This window comes from Nyctereutes procyonoides, unplaced genomic scaffold, assembly GCF_905146905.1.
Source record: "Nyctereutes procyonoides isolate TBG_1078 unplaced genomic scaffold, NYPRO_anot_genome, whole genome shotgun sequence".
Taxonomy (NCBI): domain Eukaryota; kingdom Metazoa; phylum Chordata; class Mammalia; order Carnivora; family Canidae; genus Nyctereutes; species Nyctereutes procyonoides.
In genome coordinates this window covers 50,808,965-50,821,160 of record NW_026575020.1, presented here as the reverse complement: position 1 = coordinate 50,821,160, position 12,196 = coordinate 50,808,965, and the positions used below count along the sequence as shown (strand labels likewise).

General features: G+C 38.5%; 1 protein-coding gene across 4 annotated transcripts in view; it reads right to left on the bottom strand.

The window, feature by feature from the left end:
- The window catches only part of KCNJ16 (potassium inwardly rectifying channel subfamily J member 16), a 54,300-nt gene extending 42,358 nt beyond the window's left edge, over positions 1-11,942 (bottom strand). For 3 of the 4 annotated variants that reach the window (XM_055321235.1, XM_055321219.1, XM_055321210.1), the window contains exons 1-2: positions 11,808-11,853; positions 2,983-3,088 (exon numbers count right to left, since the gene is read on the bottom strand). The gene's annotated coding sequence lies outside the window, so the exon portion shown is untranslated. Of the gene's footprint in view, positions 1-2,982; positions 3,089-11,807 lie in introns of all 4 variants that reach the window. The other variant, XM_055321254.1, reaches the window with a different exon arrangement.
- Between the last annotated feature and the right edge of the window lie 254 nt (positions 11,943-12,196).

The window sequence follows — 12,196 nt, the reverse complement described above, 5'->3', positions numbered from 1 at the left end:
TATCTTCTATTCATAACTTTGGTAACAGAACAGTTGGATTTTGGAAACAGTGAGGCCACCCCATCATTTTGACACTATCCTTGAGATATAGAGAGAAAATGTGAAGTCTCTGAAAGACACAAAATCTGCCTAACTAGACAGCATCAAAGGAGGAGAAAGTGAGACTAAGTTGAAAGTGTAAGTCAAACACAATCTAATAAAAAACTAGCAGAGACAATCTACACAAGAGGGTGCTGATTAAAAAGGAGTTTTCACAGGACAGTTTTGACACGACATTTTGAGGCTATTTCCAGTCTTCAATGCTTTTTTAGAAATTCCTAGTCAAGGAATTTTGTCACCGGTTTAATGTGTCTCATTTTCCCAACTTAAAAGACAGACAAGTTATGCTGAATCAGGATAAAAATTGTCTCTGTGGGGAAATGGTTGGTGACTTAAATGAACAGGTTCAATCTTGTGAATGAAAGGATTGGGGTTATTGTAGAAATCTGGTTGCTATCCATTCAGCACCACCATACCACTGAAGCAAAATAAGACGAAGACTAGGAGATCTAAACTTACTAAGATATCTAGAATGAATTCACTCCCAGTGTTCACTTTTAAGTGTGGAGGTGATCTAACATCACACAGCCAAAGTGAGACTCTGTACCACTTCCAAACTTATTCACTTGCATTAATGTCACCTTTTGCTTGTAAAAGAGACAAAGCACTTCTATTACAACATATAACAGAGTGAATTAAGACTCTCTTCCACAACAGGGTTAGCGATTTGGAGGCAGGGACTACGTCTCAGTCACTTGTTTTATATTCTGAATGGCAGGCATCAGAGATGGTAGATTTGGATTGTATTAATTTAGCTAAACTGCGACTACATGTTCCAGAATTCCCTTCCTTTCATAATTCCAGGTTAGCCTGGATCCCCTGGGAGACATTTTGCATGAGATTTGTAAGATGTAAGGGAATCAACAGCCATATTCTTTTTATGTCAGAAGGTTGGCATAGGGTGTGAGGCACTGTGGTTACTCAACAGGTTGCCGCTGGTCTGCTACCTCATGAGATTGGCACGGGATAGCAGATCACCCCACAGTTCTGTGGCTCTCTTCCTTCAGCTTCTGTGGCTCCTGGTTACATGAGGATGGGTACTAGTTTCTCCTGCTGGCCACCCTCATTCTCTAATTGGAGGCTCAAGCATTGTGAGAGATGGATATGAGCTCCATTCCATCCTGGTGGTTTCCTGCTCATTTTCACTAGATCTCATCTGTTGTCTGCCTTCACTTCACATGCATCTGTCTTTCCAACTGCTTGCCTCGTGGCTCCAGGCTCTGGCACCAGATAAATACACACACACACACACACACACATACACACACACATTTAATAGGCTCGATTATCAAGGTTTGATTACAGAAGCAGAACTACTAGGAAAACACATATTTATTTTATAGATGAAGATAACGATAGAGAATTAGTTACTGTCAGGAGCACTGGGTGGCTCAGTCAGTTAAGGGTCTGACTTCAGCTCAGGCCATGATCTTAGGGTCCTGGGATCAAGCCCTGCATCAGGCTCCCTGCTCAGTGGAGGAGAGTTTGCTTCTTCCTCTCCCTCTGCCCCTGCCCCAGCTTGTACATAGGCTCTGTTTCAAATAAGTAAAATCTTTAAAAAAGAATTAGTTACTATCAAATAATAAGAAATATGTAATAATGGTGAGACTGAACACTTCTGGTGTTGAACCCATTACACCAATGCACCACGATGCTCCTTTCTATCTACTCATCCCGTGGTATGAAGGCTGAATTCCTAATTTCACTTTAAACCCACCATTAAAATGTAAAAAGAGATTCTGACCACCTACTCCATGAACAGAGTGGCACCAAGTTAACATCCATGCAGTTTAGGGCAATAAAGCACAGTTAATGGACTTGAGAAGAAAGTAGAATCTGGGCAGCCCAGGTGGCTTAGCAGTTTAGCACCGCCTTCAGCCCAGGGCCCGATCCTGGAGACCCGGGATTGAGTCCCACGTCGGGCTCCCTGCATGGGGCCTGCTCCTCCTTCTGCCTGTGTCTCTGCCTCTCTCTCTGTGTCTCTCTCTCTCTCATGAATAAATAAATAATATCTTTTTTTTTAAAGAAGAAAGTAGAATCCTGATAAACACTTAATCAAGTTCTTCTGGTTAGAGACAGTTCTCTTATTGAAAAAAATCTACCTTGCAACGAAACTGGAGTCCTCTATAAAGTAGGAAAGCATCACTAATTAGTTTGTCTTCTCTGTTCTCCATTTCCACATCTCCTATTAAATCCTCCTCCCTTCCCACAACCAGTCCACAGTAATGGGGAACTAGTTCATTCTTACGACTATAGGCCCCAGTAAATTGGGAGAGAAGGCTGGGCACTGTAAATATCCATCCTATGCAAGCTACTACCTAGGTTACACCCACTTTTCTATTCCATTTATTTCCACTCCACCTTCACCCACACTCTGAAAACCCCATGTATCAACCACTCAGAAATTCTTAAGTTCTTGTTTTCCAAAAGTTAGGTTCTCTACAAATCGAGCAGACATTTCTTCTTTCTTTCAGCTTTCCTCAATTCCCCAGGCACAGTTGGTTTTTCTGCCCGTGTCTTCCTTTGCTAGGTTTTGACTTTCCCAGGAGGAGGCAACTGATAGATTTATCTTTATATACCAAGTGCCCAGTGGAATAAGCATTGCGCACTGACTTAGAAGAATTCAGGTGCCATGTGTTCAATTCAAGAAACCAAAGTGCAAAAGATGACAACATTCTGTCCATTGAATGGCAATGGGATTACCAAATGCTATTATTTTGATGCCTACCATAACATGTCCACAAAACTGTACCGATGGCACAGTGATTACCATGGTATTAGTTTGTGTGTAATTAATATAGTCCCTTATTCTCCACACAAAAGGAAGCAAGGTGACTCTCAACAGCTAATGTCTACAGGACCCAACGCTGGACTTCCACTTACCTCCGAGTTCTGCTTGGTCTGTACTCTCATGTGTCGTTTTGCGAGCTGCTACAGCAGATCATGACCAAATTCCATGTCGAATGGGAAATGGTGTCCACTCTTTACACTAGCAAAGAACAGGAATGATTTGATACAGTTGTGCAGGAGAAACACATACACAAAATAATCTGACTAGAGTAATATAATGCATGGAAACCTTGTCCTAATTCCCATCATACTTAACTCCTGTGAGTGTAAAGCACAGTACATTTTGCTTCTGTTTGGTTTGGTTTGGGTCTGCTGGTTGGTGATTTTGCTTTCCTTAGTTTTATTTCTCTGACTGTTTCTTTAGCTTTTCAACTCCTGATGCAAATAGTGCAATCTTATCATCAGCATAATGTTGTTATCGAATACAGCTAAATAAAACTTTAGTCATGAGGAAATGAAGCCGCTTTCTATTCCCACAAAACCTAAATTTAAATATGTGTAACTTTGCTCAAATTAGTCACACCACTTTCTCCTTGAGTGTTATCTAACCACCCACAAGTTGGCTCAATTCTGACCCAAACAAAAGGCAAGCTAAACACACAAAAGGAACAGGCTTCTTGCTGTGACAGTCCTGGTCATAGTCTTTAATATTCTGGCATCTTCTTAATTTTAGTTGCAAGTCCAGGGAAGGCTTTTCCTGTGCCATCTATAAATAGAACTCAGTAGTACATTACCAGAACACTAGAAGGTCAGTTAATAACCTAATAGCTCATCAAAGAGTGTGTCTTTCAGGTAAGTGCTAGTTGGAGACAGCTATTTTGCTCTTGTGCAGCAGACTTGATGTGCTGGCTTCTGTCTAGGAAAGCCTTGAATTAGAGATCTACTGAACAATTTTTGTGGTTCAGCCATTATGCTAGGTGCCTTGTTTTGTGAGGTTACTTTGGATTATTTTCCCAAAGTAGAGACAGAATGTCCTCAATTACCCATTGTTTGGAAAAGTCTCACATGAGATGTGAAGAGTACATAGTCGTGAAAAGACTGGCCAAGTTTGTGGGTGAGTAGATATTTTTCTGGGGCAGAGCCAACTAACTAATCAAGTAGTAACCTAACCCAAGAATTTGGTCTCACAAAAATTATCCTTTAATAGTACTTCTCAAAATTTTCCACTAAAAGAAAAACCTGGAAAAAAAAACAAAAAACAAAAGAAATGAATATGTTATCTTTATCCCTACCCCAGATCCTAGAGGATCTGAGATTATAACACAAGGGATTGGGCTCAAGCTCAAAATATTCTGGTTTTAGGATTTTTTTTTTAAATCTCTGCTCATTTTGAATGCTGGATATATATCTCAAAATACCTGAATTATAAAAGTAATTCTTTAAACTGCTTATCAGTTCAATTATTTAATTCCTCTTATTCTCAATCCAAATTCTGGAGCTAAATTAATGTTTCTGAAAGGTACACCATGTTTATCTTGTGGATTCTCGTAGTTCCTGGCATATTGTTACTACCATGAACATAGTCATTTGGAAGCAGCACTCCTACATGCGAAAGATAGATTACATGCAAATATAGGAGAGAGTATATAGTAGCTGAAAAATTTTGTGTGAATGTGAAGTTAACGGAAGAGGAGACGATGCCATTAGAAGGATAGACCATGGATGTCTTTTAAGGTAACCTGTTCTTTTGTCTTAATTAAGAGAAATTACTTTCTCTTTGACCAAATTACACGGTTAAAAGACTATAGCACTGAAAATGCTGCATTAAATTAATGGATACTTCTACACCCAAATGATCACATTTTTATTTATTTTTTTAAAGATTGATTATTTATTTATTTGACAGAGAGTACAGCAGGCAGAAGGAGGGGGAGAAGCAGACTCCCTACTGAGCAGGGACTCCAATATAGGGCTCAATTCCAGAACCCTGTGATCACAACCTGAGCTGAAGGCAGATGCTTAGCTGACTGAGCCACTCAGGCACCCTAAATGATCACATTTTTTGGCATATCTGTTTTGTGGAATTAAAAATGAAATAACTAATAAAGTATAGTTCTTAATGTCTTTTATAGAAACTGAAGCTTCCAACTTATCATGTCTGTATGACAAAATACAATCAGGGTGAAAATGCCTTATGTCGCTGTAATGGTTAATTTTATGTATACATGTGGTTAGGCTATGTTGTCCAGTTCTTTGGTCAATCATCATTCTAGATGTTTTGTTTTGTTTTGTTTTGTTTTTAAGATATTTGTGAGATGTGATTAACATTTACAATGTGTATACCTTCAGCAAAGCAGATGACCCTCCAAAATGTGTGTGGCCCATATCCATGCAGTTGAAAGTATTAAGAACTAAAATTGAAGTTTCCCGAAGGAGAAGTAGTTCCACCTCAAGACTTGCAACATAAGAAACTGCTTAAGTTTCCTGCCTGCTGGTCTAACTAGCAAAGTTTGGATTCAAAACTATAATATTGGGGCACCTGGGATGGTTGATTAAGTGTCCAACTCTTGATTTAAACTCAGGTCATGACCTCAGAGTCCTGGGATCCAGCCCCACAATGGGCTCTTCACTCAGCAGGAAGTCTGCTTGAGGATTCACTCTCCCTCTCCCTCTGCACACACCCCCATTTGCATTCTTTCTGTCTCTAAAAACAAATAAATATTTTTTAAAAGACTTCAATATCAACTCTTACCTTAATTTCCAACCTGCCACCTAACCCCACAGTTTTGAGACTTGCCTTCCCTGACAATCACTTGACCAATTCTTAAGAGTACATCTTTTTCTGTCTCTTCTTCTCTATATATCCTATTGGTCCTGGTTCTCTGGAGAACCCTGGAACCTCTAGAATTTGGTAATACAGTTACCAAACTAAGGGAAAGAAGATCACAAATGTAAGGCAATGAAAAATCTTATATAAAATGGTTCATAGTAAAAACAATTATTTCAAGGATAAATGGGTGGCTCAGTCGGTTGAGTGCCTGACTCTGCGTTTTGGCTCAGGTCATGATCTCAGTGGGATCGAGCCCAACCAAGGTTGGGTTCTGCTTGAGGATTCTCTCCTTCAGACCCTCCCCTCTCTCACATATGCACACGTGCCTGATGTCTCTCAAATAAATAAATAAATTTTTAAAAAAATCTCAGTGTTTAAACATTCTAAATTCTAAAAGCACACCCTGAGAAATACCCACATGCCTCAAACAAGGCTATCCCCCTATTGCTTTTGTGAAAAAAAGTTCAATGGGTGGGTGTGCTAATCCTATCTTATTTTATCATGGTCCTAGGCCATTGAATTGCCCTTAATTATGTACAGACCCTGTCTTTTTCTGCCAGACTGAGGGCAGGGACCAAGTTTTTGTTATCTTTGTATCCAGATTGAATAAAAGATTATTGATTGCATGGAACATGGTTCTAATTTAAAATGGGATATAATGGAAAATTAAAATTCACCATAATAAAATATGATTTTGGTCATGTTTGCTTGAACATACTTTTTTCTTTAAAAAGAAAAAGAAGAAGAAATAGTTGAATGTTTGCTTTTAAGTGAAAAGAACAAATCTATGGAATATAATCTAAAGCCCTTTAACTATCTGAAGTCTTTTAAACTGTACTCATATAAGTAAAATAAAATTAAGAATTGAGGTGATATTTCTGGACCATATTTAAGGTAACAATCACCTTTATTTGGAAGTGTCAAGTAAATCTACTTTGGGGCTGTTTCTTACGCAGATGATTAACTTTTCCCAAATTTCCTTTGCATCTGTGGACAGTTTCAGGCCTATTTTTGAGAGTGAATGTGGAGCCAAGGTAACTGGAAAAAGTTGTATTTAAAAGTGAGAAGCCTCTTTTTGTACATTTTATATCTGAATCCTTTATTTTAGTGTAGAAAACCCTGGGAGAAAATAGTAGATCCCATCTTTTTCATGCAAGAGCAGCTATAAAAAAAACAAAGCCATCCACTCCGTACATTTTAATAACCACAAAGTCCAGGGTATGTGCAGTCTAAAAGATGATGATGAGATTTCCCCTCCAAGTTCTCTGAGGCTGGCCAGCTGAAAAGGCAGGAAGCAACTAAGCAACTGTCTCTGCATAAGAATTTTTCAGTGCAATGCATTTCAGAGTGCAGACAAGCCACTTTTTTCCTCCCAGAAGCTGAGCTCTTGAGCCTAGCAACCTTAACCAAAAAACAACATATCTGAGTTTATTTCAATGCTGATAGATGTGATGGACTAAATGTTCATACCTTCCCAAAATTTATACATTAAATCCTAATCCCCAATGTGATGGTATTAGGAGGTGGGACTTTGGGGAGAGGTAATTAGGTCATAAGGGTGAAGCCCTCATGAATGTGGTTAGTGCCCTTATAAAAGAAAATGTGCCCAGAAAGCTCTCTTGCCTTTTGTGCCATGTGAGGATCTAGTGAGAAGATGACCCTCTGTGAACCAGAAAATGGGTCTCACCAAACCCTGAACAATATGGAATCTTAATGTTGAGCTTCCAGTATCCAGGACTATGAAAAATAAATGCTTATTGTTTAGCCCACCAAATCTGTAGTATTTTTGATACAAAGCCTGAATGGACTAAGATAAAATGCATCTGAGAAGGACTGTTTGTTCAGAGCCCTTATCCCCATGGTTTCCAGTAAAGGGACCATTTGAAGATGCTAAGACAGATGGACGAACTGCTGGTCATTATTTGCTAAAAGCTGAGAGAAGAGCACATCCTAATTAGGGGAGAGGCATTTGGAGAAAGCCTTCTAATGCTGTTTACTGCCCAAGAAAACTATTTTTGCTTTGTAGCCCCCTGGCTGTTAGCAACAGCTGGCATTGGCCAAAGAAGGCCTGGTTTCTATGGTGATGAAATTTGTGTGCTCCTTACAAGTCTTATTTCATAAGCACATCATTGGCCTCAACACAATCTTGATATTAAGATACCTTTTTATTATTCCAGTGATCAAAATAGAGGAGCCGTGTCTTTATTTACCTCATCCCCACTTCTGTATTTTCTTCTACATCACCTGCCTACCATCTACAATGCTCTTCCTCACCATCTTTCTACTTATTCAAATTTATACCTCCCTATGGTCTTTTAAAATTTCTCAAAAAGCCATCTCTGACACATTTAGTCTGCAGAATCCTCTCCATTTTGGAAAAAATTCTGGCACATGACCTCATCTACAACTACTCTTCCCCTTGGAATTTTGCTTCTGGCACACTAATCTCCTTGCCAGGCATACTCAGAACCTTGCACTAGCTGTTCCATCTACCTGCACTGTGCTTCTCCAAGGTATTTATATTGCTCACTTCCTCACAGCCTCCAGGTCTTTGATCAAATATCACCTACTTGGGGAAGCCCTCTTTGACAATCCTACTTAAAAATGTAAACCTCTGACAGACAGCTTTAAAGATGGCTCCCTAAGATCCCTGTTTCCCGGTGTTCATGTTCTTGTGAAATCCCCTCCCCTTGAGTCTTGGCTGGAATAAGTGACTCACTTCTAATGAATAGAAGTTGGCCAAACTGAGGGGATGTCACTTTCAAGATTAGGTTTGAAAAAGACTCTGTCTCTGTCTTGTTTACTTGCTGCTTGCTCTAATGGAAACCAGCTGCCATGTTTTGAGATATTTTATGGAGAGGCCCACATGGCAAGGAACTGAGTAAGGACTCTCGCCAACAGCTAGTGGAAAGCTGAGCCCCCCCCCCCCATCCAACTGCCTCAAAGGAACCAATCCTGCCAAGTACCATGTGATTGAGCTTGGAAGAGAATCCTCACCCATGCAAGGCGCTTGAGATGGTTAGTCCCAATGGACACTTTGACTGCAGCATGTGATCTAGAGGACCCAGATGAGCCTGGATTCCTGACCCAGAAAACTAGAGATGACAAATGATTGTTGTTCTGAGACATTTTTGGGGAAATTTGTTACACAGCAATAGATAACAAGTATAGCACTCTCACTCCTTTACCTCCTCCCCAACACCCAGTAATTCCTTCTTCCATCATGTTTTTCTCTATACTGCTTATCACTACTAACATGCTTTTAATTTTACTTCTTGGTAGACTCCCCCAACATCTCCTAAAATGTAAGATTCATAGAGGCAGGAATTTTTGTCTTTTTCTAGTCATCAGTATGTCCTTTTCATCAATATATGTCTAATCAATGCCTGGCACAGAAGAGTCAGTCAATAAATATTTGGTGAATGAATACATGATATATTATGCATTGACAAATCATCTGTTTTTCCTCGTTCATTAGTCTTAAATTCCCAAAGAAAGTGGTTTCACCCATTAAACAATCTCTCATACAACCCATAAGCGTTAGAACTTTTTTTGTTACTTAATAAATATTTGCTCAGAGAATCAATTAATGAATAAATCAGGGGAAAATGTCTCTTGCTAAGTGCAGTACCAATTAAATCAGGGAAATGACAGGATGACCCATTATCTCGATGTCAGTGTCTTAAAAGGTTTAAGGAGCTGAGGCTATAATGGTAAAATAAAAACAAAAACAAATTTAAAAAAAAAAGAAAAGAAGAAAGAGAGAGAGGGAGAATTCTGGAGTTTGCTTTTCTACAAACAATATGTAGGTCATTGCCTTCCTGAGAAAATGAACTTATTTCTTTCCCATTATCCAAAAAAATCTATTAATGGAAAAAACAAATAAAATTTCCTCCTTTCTGGAAGAACTGCTTTTACCAATGTGACATAAGTAATTGTATATGCCTAGAAAGGAAGAGAAGTACCAGCCATCACTTTGTAAAAAGAATCAAGGTAGATTCTTGAGAGTTAAGGCTTCAGTCATGTTGAGTTACAGAGCTATGATGATAGACTCCCAGGTATGTTTAAAACAATATCCATGAACAAGACATCACTTAGGGCTCATAGGAAGAGAGTGTTGGTGACCTACATGTTCTCAATCACATCCACACACAAGGACCACACATGAGAGATCCTTTATGTGCATTTCCTCTTTGTCCTTTGCATCAAGCCAATTAACTCTCAATATTCACCAGATTAGAAAAGGTACAGTATTGTGTGGTAATAAGAAGCATGCACATTTTATTTTTAAAGTTAGGCTGAGTCCACTCTTCCTAGAACAAGGAGGTAACATAGGATATTTGGGGATAAATTCGTATGGGACAAAGGTGGGACAATTTGTTCAGATAATGGGTTTTACAAATTTGAAAAAGGTTCACCTAAATATATAAGTTATTTTGGTACCTAATATTTGCTCTAAATATCCTTCATATGTCTATTCACCTTCCCTAGAACTACATTTTTTGCCAATTCCTAACTTTTAACTAACTGATACGTAAGCCTTCACTTGGACTGACTACTAATATATATAATGGAAGAAACCTAGTTATTCAATATCCTTGAAAACTCTTGTTCTCTTGCAAGTCAAAATAGACTTATTTCGGAAAATGTGTTAAAACAGCATCCTACTCAAGTCGTTTCTTCCAGTGTCAAATGTGGTCATGGTCTTGTTTTGTATGAAACTAATGTCTTAGATTTACCACAATTCTCATGTTCTAAAAATAATCATCATAAGCAGGAGTTACATATATTAGTTACCTCTGGTCCCTCGCCATATCTTCCTCCTTCTCTCTGTCTGTCTTTCTCTTTCTTCCTCTTTCTCTCCCTCTGCTGATTTGAATGGACTTGAATTCTGGATCCTGTACACTTTTAAACCTTTTAGCTTCATTTCAAGAACTCCTTAAAATGGCATTCTACAAAACAGCTGCAGTTTAGGCTCTTCGTGTCACTTTACTGGTTAAGATCTGACATACAGAGTGGTTGGCCTACAGTTTCCAAACTAAAGTGGCAAAGATACATTAGTCTATTCTTTCTTCCTAAGGCTCTGACTCTTGCCTAGCTGTAATTAATACTTAGCAGAAATACTCCATCCAGTTCTATTTTCCTAAGGAGCTTTCCTTTCAGTTCATATGATCATCTAAGAGCTTAATGCACCTGATCAAAATCCACTTGGTTTGTAGAAAAGTTCGTACTTATCACCTGTATCTACTGCCAACAGAAACAATTCAGTTGTATATGATAGAGAATTCATCTTCCAGAGGGCAAAGAAGATCAACATGTCAACACCTGTCTAAGTATATACTCAAGAACAAAATTTCGAAGATTTTAATGCATGAAAAAAAAAAGATTTAGAGAAATTAAAGTGAACACAACAGAATAAAATTCTCTACTTCTAACTTATGTTAAAAAAAAGTCTAGAACTGGGCATCTGGCTGGCTCAATCAGTAGTGCACACTACTCTTGATCTCAAGGTCATGAATTCAAGGAGCATAGAGCTTATTTAAAAAAAAAATAGCCTCACACAAGATTGGGAAAAAAAGAGGAGGATTTTAACATAAATCTATAAACATGCATACTTTTATTTCCTCTCATATCATTATCTACAATTCTTGGAAAAAATTAACCTATTTTTCTTGAAAATTTTTGAGGGGGTGTGTAAAAGCACATTTCAATGCTTGAAGTTACATACCCATAAATGTATATACACTTATATATGCAATTATTTGCTTTCAAAAGAAATTATAAACTACTCCATCTGGTATTGAATGTAGAATATGATAAAGTCACTTTTAGATATCTACATATATAGTGTCAGGTAAAGGCTGACACTTTGAGAATACTTTTGACCAAAATTTCAAAAGAACTCAAGGTACATGACACACTACTTAAAGCACTCGCATAGGAAATTAAATTATCTTAATTGCATTTAACTCAATATTGACATTGACATTGCTGGACACAGAGCATTGCTGCCCCTTAAACAGAGGCCAGCAAGAGCAAAGCATAGGCTGAATGACTTTGTATAATAACAAAATAGAGCAATGCTTACCTTTTAATTCACTCTCCCCGCAGAGGATCTATGAGCTGGGTGCTCCCAGCTGAGCAATGGTAAAAATGTTCTTTAGTTAATAATAAAGGAAAGAAAACTCCAGACACCAAGAACCCGAGTTAACCATTGACACAGGTTTGTTCCTACAGTTCCACCTGAGAATCTACACAGGGAGCCCTTGGCATCTTATAAAGCAAGCGATAGCCGGTCAGCTGAGACAGAGGTTACCTCACTGCCCCGTCCCTCTGGAGGAGGTACAGCGTGAAGGGCATTCAAGCAAACCCTGACTAAGTTTTCATGAGGTCAGGGATATGAAGGAGGAAGATTTCCTGAGCCATAAATATGCTCAACAAATATTTACAAAACAGGGTTGTTGAGAGGTAACCTAT